This window comes from Arvicola amphibius, chromosome 3 (genome assembly GCF_903992535.2).
Source record: "Arvicola amphibius chromosome 3, mArvAmp1.2, whole genome shotgun sequence".
Classification (NCBI taxonomy): Eukaryota; Metazoa; Chordata; class Mammalia; order Rodentia; family Cricetidae; genus Arvicola; species Arvicola amphibius.
The window spans coordinates 141,550,583-141,561,779 of NC_052049.1; positions in this window are offsets into that span (position 1 = coordinate 141,550,583).

The following is an 11,197-nucleotide window of genomic DNA, read 5'->3' on the forward strand; positions in this document are numbered from 1 at the left end:
CCGTCGCCTACCGTGGGTTCCTTTTTCTGTGTTAGAACAGAGATTTGGTGACATGGGATTTTAATGTTCGACATGTTTTGAAATGGCACACACAAAAATACTACATCTAGTTCTTACTAACGTTGTGCTTCATTTTATTGTTGTGTTTGTTGTCTTAAATGAGATTAATGTGTGTGTGGGTGCTCTAGAGACACCTATAAATAAATGTTCAATGTTATTTATCATAAACATAAAAGCCTCTTGAAGCTTCAAAATAGTATATGACAAAGGTAGGCACGTTTTAACTTTCACAAGTTAGTCATTAAAAAATGTCTATTTCATCACCGCTAAATTTTGACCATATGACAGTATACATTTAGTTCAAGAGTTAGACTGATTTAATGTGTTAGCCGAATACAATACTGTGTGGTGATAATATGGGGAGGTGTATGTTTAGTGGGTTTTTAATGTTTTTTTTTTATTTTAATGTTAGACTTTGACACCTGATCCTTCCTCTGTGAGGGTCTTTGAATCCGCAAGTTTCATTATTTGAGTCAGTCTTTGCAGGATATCTGTGTAGGACAGACAGACATGGGTCATGCATAGAGTCTATTCCCAGTAGTAGTTGCTAATTAACGGTGGGCTGTGCCTCATGAAATTGCTCATCTCAGCTCACTGGTTTTAGTAACGTTAGCTTAGGGTATGCTTCCAAGTGTACCGGTTAGAATTAGGCTGGCATTACACTCTCAGTTTTTAACCTTATTGGGTTTTTTATTGTTGTTGTTGTTAATGTCCCCCGTATGATAATGAAGTAGCTTTAGAATTGTGAGCTCTTTCTTCTACATGCTTTTTAACTGGGACATGCTGCACAGAGAAAAACAGAAGCGTCAGTGTGATCTTAGCGTGCTCTGTGCTCTGCTACTCTGAGAATCAAGCAGTGGTGGTTTGGGGGGTTCTAAAGATCTGAGCTTGCAAAGGAGCCTAAGCGAAGTTCAAAGTCCATTTTAAGCGAAGGCAGGTAAGAGCCAAAGTCAAAGTTATTTGGGGCTGTGCTTCAGGCTTAGTAGTTTCTGCTGTAACTGGGGACAGTGAAAGAATGCACCGGAGAGGACCTTCCCTCTGGAGGGATGCTCTTAGATCCAAAAGGACACACATGTATTTAAGGAGCAGATCATAACATGTGACCAGATAACAATGGTCTATATGACAGTAGGTAGCAACTTAGACAATGGATGGGGTATTGATAACCTTCTCCAATAATGCTTTGCCATCCATTCACTATCAGCATGACCATAAAAAGTTCTGAATGTTGCGGACTGGTAGCCTGGCTCTGTAGACAAGAGCCCTTACTGTTCTTGCAGAGGACCTAGGTTCAATTCCCAGAACCCAGATTGGTCAGCTCACAACTGCACTGTATCTCCAGTTTCCAGGGGATCTGATGCCCTCTTCTAGCCCTTGTGGGCACTGCACACACAAGGTGCACATACATAATTTTAGGCATGCGCAGATACACATAAAATAAAAACACCTTAAAAATACAATGAAAACATTTAAAAATGCAAAACTCTGAATGCCAATGGCGATAACCTAAGGAGACAATTACTACAGTCAGCTTCACGGGAGGGAAAACAATAACGGCAGCTACAGCATTATCGAGAAAACCTAAAAGTGTGCCGAGGATTTTTTGATGGAAGGGCCCAAGAGATGGCTCAGCAGTTTGAGAGAGTTCTCTTAACTCTTAGCTGCTTTTCTGAAGGACCCAGGTTTGATTCCCAGCACCCATGCTCACAACCATCTATAATTCCAATGAGTTCCAGAGGATCCCACCACTCTTTTCTGACCTTCCACCCCCAGGCACGCATGTGGTACACAGACATGCATGCAGGCAAAACACCCATACATAGAAGAGTAAATAAATTCAAAAGATATTTTGACTTAAGAAATCTTTTTGTTAATGAATAGAAACCATACTTTGACACAGGTGGGACTGTACCTCACGTTCTCAGAGCACCAAGGCACAGTTAACTGGCTTTGCTGTGAATTTGTCACCCATTCACATCCCTAGACCATTATTGAATGGAAGGCTAGCTTTTCATCATAGCTGGCCATTTTCTAAGAAACAATTCCCCAATTAAGTAGTAGTAACTATAGGATTTGAATAATAATTATGTAGATTGGCAAAATTATGGATTTTGTGAATATTAGACATTTAATATCCTGTTGGTAGAAAACAGTGCTTCTGATGTAGATTATCACTGACTTAAACTTTTTTTTTTTTTTTAAAAAAAAAAAAAACCAGGTGCTTTGTGGCGAGGGGAAAATAAAAAAGATATATAAAAAATACAGTGCTTTAATTTTGACATACGAGACAATATTTCTTATTGTTTATTTATTTTATGTGCATTGGTGCGAAGGTGTCAGATTCCCTGGAACTGGATCTTCAGACAGTTGTGAGCTGCCATGGTGGGTGCTGGGAACTGAACCCGGGTCCTCTGGAAGAGCAGTCAGTGCTCTTAACCGCTGAGCCAATCTCTCCAGCCCCTACAAGACAGTTTTGTACAAGATAATGCAAGGTTTTCTCCATCTGCCCTTGGGCAATGCTATAATACATCCGTCCACAGTTTATAGGATGCAATGACAATGAGTTTGTAACTAATGTCTCCTTGTGTGCAAACTTGAGCCGTTGCGGAAGGCTAGGTCCAGGGTGGGGGCTGCCCACCATGTGCTGGAGTTCAGGACAAATGTGCCCCGTATTCTCAGGCTTGTTATTTTTGTTAGAGTTAAGGTTTCTCAGTGTTTAAGGATTTGGTTTTGTTTTTCTTGAATTCTTTTGAGTGCTGACTTTTTGAAGATTTATTTTGTTTTAATTCTATCTGTGTATGGGTATGTGCACATACATAGAGCACCCATGGAGGCCCGAGGAGGGCATCAAGTCCCCTTCTGGAGTGACAGGCAGTTGTGAGCAGCCTGTGGTGGCTACTGGGAGCCAAACTCTGGTCCTGCAAGAGCAGTACGCATGCATAATCTCTGAGCCATCTCTTGGCCCCTTGAGTCCTGACTTTTGAGGAATTATCTACGTCATGTTATGTGCTCATCCCTGGCATTAGGTCCTGGCTGTGACCGAATGGGGCACAATGGCCGCGTGCCCTCAGGACTTCGCTTCGTCATGGTAGTATTGATTTGGTTATTGTTTAAAATGGGCTATGCAGCTCTGTAAGCCCTTCATTGCTGATGGTTTTCAACGGCTAGCTGTGTTTGTGAAGATGAAATGACCTCTCTAAATGAAGTCTAGGGATGAGACGTATAAGGTGATTATTTCACTTTTTTTCTTAACTGTTGCTTTTAAAAAAATACAGATGAATTTCAAGTATTTTACATTTACCAAACACCACGATAAGAATATGAGAAAAAACCAGTTGGTGCACACCTTTAATTCCAGCACTCGGGAGGCACAGGCAGGAGGATCTCTAAAGTTTGAGATGGTCTAAAGAGTGAGTTCCAGGAAAAGCCAGGGCTACACAGAGAAACCTGTCTAGAAAAACAAAAAGACAAAGATAAAAACAAGAAAGAAAAGAAAAACCACTGGAGACGGAGACAGGAGGATCTCTTGTGAGTTTCCAGGACACCCAGCCCTACATATTGAGACCCTATCTTAATAAAAATAAATAAATAAATAAATAAATAAATAAGGAGAAAAGGGAAAGAAAAGCCCCACATTTGTTTCAGCCGTGAGTCATGGACAAGCTGTAATCATAGCTGATGAGTATCTTCACAAGTTTGAATTAATTTCATACTAGTTCCATATCTGTCTCTACATAAAAATACTAAGTCAAAATTTATAAAATGTATGTAGATGCTTTTGGTGATATATTCGGCCCGGCGGTGGGTGGCGCACGCCTTTAATCCCAGCAATCAGGAGCAGAGGCAGGCGGATCTCAGTGAATTGGAGACCAGCCTGGGCTACAGAGCGAGTTCCAGAAGGTCAGTGCTACACAGAGAAGCCCTGTCTCGAGAAGCCAAAGAAAGAAAGAAAGAAATCGGTGGAGTATGAGCATGGCTCAGAGATTTTTGTCTCGTTGCCCAAAGATGCCTGCTACACAGATTAACATGGATTTTCTTAGGATGAAGAGCTCCCGACTTTAAAAATATGCCAGAGATGAAGAAGTACGGATAGAGGTGTGTTTTCTGGTATAACCCTTTGCTTCACTGAAAGGCCTCCTTATCCTACTCCCGCCCCCCTCAATCTACTTCTTTAAGCTCACTGTTAACACCAGTGGCTTGCCCAACAAGGCCAGGTTACTGATGAGGCTTTAAAGCATCAGTTCCAGGGCTGGATGGCTCAGTGGTTAAGAGCATTTGCTGCACTAGAGGACCCAGCTTCTGCTCCCAGCACCCTCATTAGCTCCCAAGCATCAGTAACTCCAGGCACAGGGCATCTGATACCCTCTGATAACCCTCTTCTGGGCCACTGAGGGTAGTGCGTGTGTGTGTGTGTGTGTGTGTGTGACTTTTGAGCCTCCATGTGGATTCTGGGATTTGAAACTGGGTCCCCTGGAGACCAGCCAGTGGTCTTAACCCCTGAGCCTCTGCTCCAGCCCTGTGTGTGAATTTTAAAACATGGAGCACACACAGAGAAATAATAATTATAAACCTTTAAAAAAAAAAAGCATTTGGCTGCTTTCTGGGAAGTTGCTTGCTTGTTCACTAGAAGATTTCTGGTCCACATGCTTCAGAGATCCCAGGACACGCAAATACTGAAGCAACTTAGCTTATCAAAGAAAATAAACTTGTCTTCAAAATAGAGCTCTCAGAATAAATTTGTGATTCAGTGTCATTCCTCTGGGGGGAACAGTGCTGCTCCTGTCGTCCTTGTTACCCCAATTGAAGGTTACATACATACAGGAAATGAGCTTTTCCTTCTGCTGGTGTTGTATTCTTTGTAAGTAAGCACGTATAATTTTAGATGAACAGTCGGGTTTTGAGTTTTGCTTTCTTTTGTTTTCAGACAATCCAACTCTGCCTAATGATAGGGAGAACTCTTAGTAATACTGGTCACCATGCAATCTGATTGACATCAATCCTAAAAAAGTAGCAAGCATCCTCATCTAACAGTCTCTCAAACTTACTTGAACAAATTAGCACGCCAGTATTTCTCCCATCCTCGGGCTGGTAGAACACGAACCGATGAGCAGCGGCAGTTTTAAAGGGGTCTTCTAAAGTGTGTAGAACAGTCTTTTTGTTTTTTTTTTGTAATGTAGAGAGGTTTTGTGTGCTGTACATTTGTGCTGTCTTAGGCTTTTCTAATTCAACAAAGTTTGAAAATCAAACCAGACTCATAGCTTATTTGTAAATAATAGTTGGAAAGTCGATATGAGATAGTTAGATTCCTAGGGACACCCTCATGAAGGTTCATGATTATTCTATGTAACAGAGAGGACTGTGATCTTCCATCCTTCCTCTGTGTTTAGGGAAAGCTATGTTTACTGGCATGGTGATTCTTAGTTGCCCTCTTAGCATCTGCTGTAGAAGCAGGTTTGTCTTTTTTTTTCCTCTAGGGATGTTCCAACTTCTCTGCTTTGGCTCTGGTCAGAAGTTGCTTTGTGAATTGGGGATGTGGCTCCATTAGTAGAGTACTTGCCTAGCGTTCATGAAACCCAGGTCCCATCCCCAAAAACCACACAAAAACAGGACGCGGTGGTACCACACTTGAAATCCCAGCACTTGGGAGGTAGAGGCAGGAGGAAGCAGAAACTCAACGTCCATCCTCAGCTATGTATAGACGCAGTTTTGAGGCTATCCTGGGCTACATAAACTATCTCGAAGAGAAGAAATGACTTCAGTCGTGTGGTGTTGGGTGGCTAGATTTTAAGAAGAGAAGAGCGATTTCTCCTCCTTCCTCCTGAGATATGGAGACTGGACGTTAGCATTTCCTCCTTTTGCGAAGAGTCTTCAAGAATATCACAATCTAACATTTCAGACTGGCCCAGTCCCAGGCGTATTTTTTGCAAATCAGCTGTTCCCTGTCTTTGGACTACTTCCTCCAGAAAAGTCTGGACCTTCACAGCTTTCCTGAGCCCAGAGGTTCCCTTCTCATCCACAGATTTCAAACAACTTCCTCTTCCTGGTCTTCTCCACTCACTCAGGAGAACAGTATAAAAAATCATGTCTGCATTATACCGATTCTTGGTAAATTCTGGGATGGGAGTTGGGAGGCGCTGGAGCATCGAGGCCAGAGAGAGAGGCCCTCACATATCCCAGGGCAGATGGTCCAAAGGGAAACGTCGAAGAAGGTGGCCACGTATAAGCCAAAGCCTCAAGACATGGGACACTTGCCTGTGAGTAATTAAAAAACAATACAAGCCGTGGGAGAACCTCGCCTGTGTCCTGTTTCCCCACGAACACGTGACTTGCAGTTATTATCACATGTCTCTAAGTACACGTATGTACCATCTTGTTCTGTGGTAAGTGGTATTGCTTGTTAGTTACATGTTATCTTTTACAAAACGAGTCCTGCTTCTTATCACGATCTATGCGACTTGAACAATTGTTTCATATTAAAACTATCCTAGCCTGTGTACTGTTGACATATGCCCTCTTTTGGGGATGGTCAGCTCAGTACCTGTATGCAAACTCAAGTGTGTTCCACATTGGTGACATGGTATTTGTGCAGTAGGCTGGTCCTTTGGTTCGTAGTGTGTGTCTTCAGTCATACATACATCAGTGCTGTGGTCTGTGGCAAGATGACTGTAATTCAAATTGGGAAAAATAAAAAGGTTTCTGACGTTGTCCAGCCTTTATTTCCTATGGCAAAGGAAATTACTAGTGTAAGTTCCTAATTATTTCATATGCTGGTATGTTTTAATTTACTCTGTGAAGTAATAGAAACAATCCAGTGTTGATGGGCCTAGGTAGTAAAAGGCTCTGAGTCTTCGAGGCGTGGGAGGAGTAAAACTGTGTTAGCAGCTCCTGGCAATCCATAATCCAATAAATACATCTTAAAGTATTAACCTGTTCAGTGTGGTAGCATAAAGTCCTGATCCTAGTGTTCAGAACCTGAGACTGGAGACTCTGGAGTTGGATACGACCCTCGGCCATGTAAGCAAGACTGTATAGAGAGGAGAAGGTCCATCCGCCTGCAGGGATGATTCCTGAGGCGTTCTCTTAGCGGACACCCGCTGATGGCTCACAGCTAAAGCCATGTTCACTGCACCATAACTGAAATACGGCAACAGTCACCAATCTTTATTAATTAAGAATGTACTGAGGGCAATCGAGGCAATTATTAAAATAATAAGACTCCTCCTCAGCCAGGCGGTGGTGGTGCACGCCTTTAATCCCAGCACTTGGTGGGCACAGATGCGAGCAGATCTCTGGTGAGTTGAGGCCAGTCTGGTTTACAGAGTGGAGTTCCAGGGATTAGCCAGGACTGTTTCACAGAGAAACCCTGTCTCAAAAAACTGAAAAAATCAAACAAAAACCCTTTAATTTGCTTAAATTTTGTGACCATGAACAGAGCATGATGTTATTGAGTTAGTAACTATCTGATGGCAGGGTCTGAGAATGAGATAATAATGAGATATAATGAGAGTCAAAACCATGTTTTAAAACACTGAGCCATGAGAGCACATTTTTAATTTTTTATTTTCAAGGGTGCTCTTTTAAAAACACTAGTTTATAAAAAACATTCTTGTTGGGACTGGAGAGATGACGCAGATCTGAGAATGCTTGCTGCTCTATTCAGGGTACTCCAGGTCAGTTCCCAAGCACTGAAGTCAGCACGCTCATGTCCTCTTGTAACCTCCAGTTCCAGGGCATCCGAAACCTTCTTCTGGCCTCTGCAGACATCTGCACACACACACACACACCACACACACACCAACACACACACCAAGGCACATAACAATGGCATAAATGCATAATTTTTAAGTAAGTCTTTATCATTAAAATAGGGGTACCCAAAGAGGGTGTAGGAATAAAAAAAATATTTGGACATTGCAAGTTGCATATTGAAATGATATGCTTAAAGTAAAGACGATGCTAATGTGTACTTAAGTTGTATATCTTTCTAAAATATTCCAGTTTAGACTTATATCAACCAGAACTGCTTGAGTTGAAAGAATTTCTGGACCCAGTGAATTTTTTCCAAGTGAGTGGGTATGTATGCTCATGTTTCTGAGGCTGCATCAGAGCTCAGTATGCCGGTCGTGGTCTAGGGTGTATATTTTTATTGTTTCTAGGGTGGTGCAGCAAGAACTCTCAATCCAATCTTAAAGACTCCACATGGTGTCATGATTCCATTCTGTTTGACGTGAATGGCCATACCTTCAATAGGCCTATTGTGGTGTGTGTGTTAAAAAGTTTAGTACCACATCTCAGGAGTATATTTTTGTCTAGTATTTGACAAATAGGTCTAAATTTTTTAGTTGAGTATATTTCTGTTTTAAAATCATAGAGTTTTAAGGAAGTAACTATGAATGATAAAGTGTACAGGGCCAGGTGTGGTAGTACACACCTTTTCTCTCAGCATTGGGGAACAGGCAGGAGGATTTAAGCAAATCTGAGGTCAGCCTGGTCTTCACAGTGAGTTACAGGCCAGTGAGTTATAGTTGCAAGGTGAGACCCAGACTCAAAATAACAATATAATAATAATAATAACAAAATAATAAAGTAACTAGTGGATCATCCCAAATTATTATCTTTGCATGGTTTTACACACGGGTTACACTTTTCCAAGAAATTGAAACTAGCATGTTAGCTGGTTGAATTTGGCCAAATGTGGATAGATTTTAAAAGAAAGGCTTCCAAGTGTTAAGTCTATTACATTCTCAGTTAATAAATATCCCTCCCCAGAGATATTAAGCCTGTCCACTCTCCTCCCTTCTGCTCCACACACTGTGCTGGGAGTTGAGCTGGAGTTGAGGCAATTGAGGATGTCTTCACACACATCAGTGTTTTATGCTAAAGTCGTAGACGAGCAGAGATTCTGTCTCCCCGTCTGCCCATGTTCCTGTCAACCACTGTGTTCAGTGTGTCATCTGTGTGCTGTGTAAGGACTGTCAGTCTGTAGACTCCATTCAAGAAAATAACTTGTAAGTTTGTCTCCTATGGTGTCATTCTACTTCAGATTCTTTTAAATAAAGCTAGGTTAATAAATCTGTGCAACTTTATGCGGGGTGGTGGTGATGCACACTTTTAATCCCAGCACTCGAGAGGCAGAGACAGGCAAATCTCTGTGAGTTCGAAGCCAACCTGGTCTACAGAGCGAGTTCCAGGACACAGAGAGACACTGTCTCAAAAAAACAGCAACAAATAAACAAACACAACAAAATGTGCAACTTAACATTGTAAGCAGTGCAGAAAGAGACTTACCTGTAGGGAAGACACAATGACCAAGAAAATGGTTTGGGCTGGGCGGTGGTGGCGCACACCTTTATTCCCAGCACTTGGGAGGCAAGAGGCGGGTGATCACTGTGAGTTTGAGGCCAGCCTGGTCTATGGTCTATAGAAGCTGGTTCCAGGACAGGCCCAAAGCTACAGAGAAACCCTGTCTCAAAAAGAAAGAAAGAAAGAAAGAAAGAAAGAAGAGAGAGGAGAGAGGAAAGAAAGAAAAGAAAGAAAGAAAGAAAGAAGAAGAAAGAAAAAAAGGTTTGGGGGTGGGGGTGTGGTGGTGGAGTGGGGAGGAGCTAGCAAGAGGGGCGAGAGGGGCACTGGTTGATCTTCCAAAGGTTGGAGTTCAAGTCCCCGCACCCATAAGGCAACATACCATCTTCTCCAGTTCCAGATGATCTAATGCCTCTTCTGGCCTCCCTGGGCACTGCATGAACATGGTACATAGACATACAGGCAAAAACACCCAAAACACATAAAATATACATTTTAAAAGAAACTACTTGGTGGTATGGTGACACACACTTTTAATCCTAGATCTTGAAAGCTGAAAAAAAGGCATGCAGATCTCTGTGAGTTCAAGGCCAGCCTGGTCCAGAGCTACAAACAGATGTCATATCTTTCGTTTTAAAATTTTAAAATTTGGCATTGGTGAGTAGGATGTGGGGTCACATAAGTATAATCCCAGCACTAGGGAGGGTGAGAAGCTGAGACTGGAGGACGGAGTTGAAGGCCAGCCTGAGCTACAGAATGAGAGAAGAGGGGAGGGAAAGAGAGGGATCTCAACAGATCAGTATCCTGGGCTATACAGCACGTTCTAGGTCAGCCTGAGCTACATGGTGATACCTTGTCTTCAAAATGAATGAATGAATAGTATTTTCCTTTAAAAATCTTTTTTTAAATATATTTTGTTTATCTGTTATATGTGTAGATGGCAGAGAACAATTTGCCAAAGCTAGTTCTCTCCTTCTACCATGTGGGCCTTGGGTCTTGAACTCAGGTTGTCAGGCTTGGCAGCAAGCTCCTTTACCTGGGCCCTTAAGAATCTTTTTTTTTTACTTTCTTTTTTCAATCATCCATTTAGTGTATAACGATAATTTACTTGTTTCTATTGCTATATAATATTCTGCTGTGTATATAGACTGGAGAACATTTGGATGCTTTCCAGGTTAAAATTTTAGATTTGTCTATTATGTGTGTGTTTTGCCTGGAGTATGCCTGTGCATTTGCATGCAGTTGCCCTTAGAGGCCAGAGAGGGCGTCAGAGCTGCTGGAACTGGAGCAAGAGCTGCCTTGCCGATGCTGGGAACTGAGCTGGGTCTGCAGAACAGCAAGAGCTCCTAACTTGTGAACGGTCTCTCTGGCCCTTCATGAGGACATTTTTCACATAAGGATCTTATGCTTTGTCTCAGATAAGATTGGGCTTGCAGAGAGTTAGAGTCTTTCTTAGATAACGTCGTTTAAGCCAGGTTGGGGTTGTTGTGGCGCACACCTTTAACACCAGCACTCGGGAGGCAGAGGCAGGTGAATGTCTGAGTTCAAGGCCAGCCTGGAGTCCTCCCTGCCTCGGCCTTCCTAAGAGCTGAGATTTCGGGCTACCGCACTGATAATGCCCAGCAAGTGATGAGGTCAAACCAAAGGTCCTGAGTCTAAAAGTGCACGGGTGTCACAGCTCTATTGACCCAAATCCCTCTGCATTCTAAAGCCCCAAGCGTTTTCCCTTTCCAGTGCCAGGAATCCCAAGGCAAGCCCAGTCTCTCCCAGGGAGCCACACCACAGCTTCTTTTCTCTTTTAACAAAAATTCACTTGAAATTATTCTTATTTAATTAA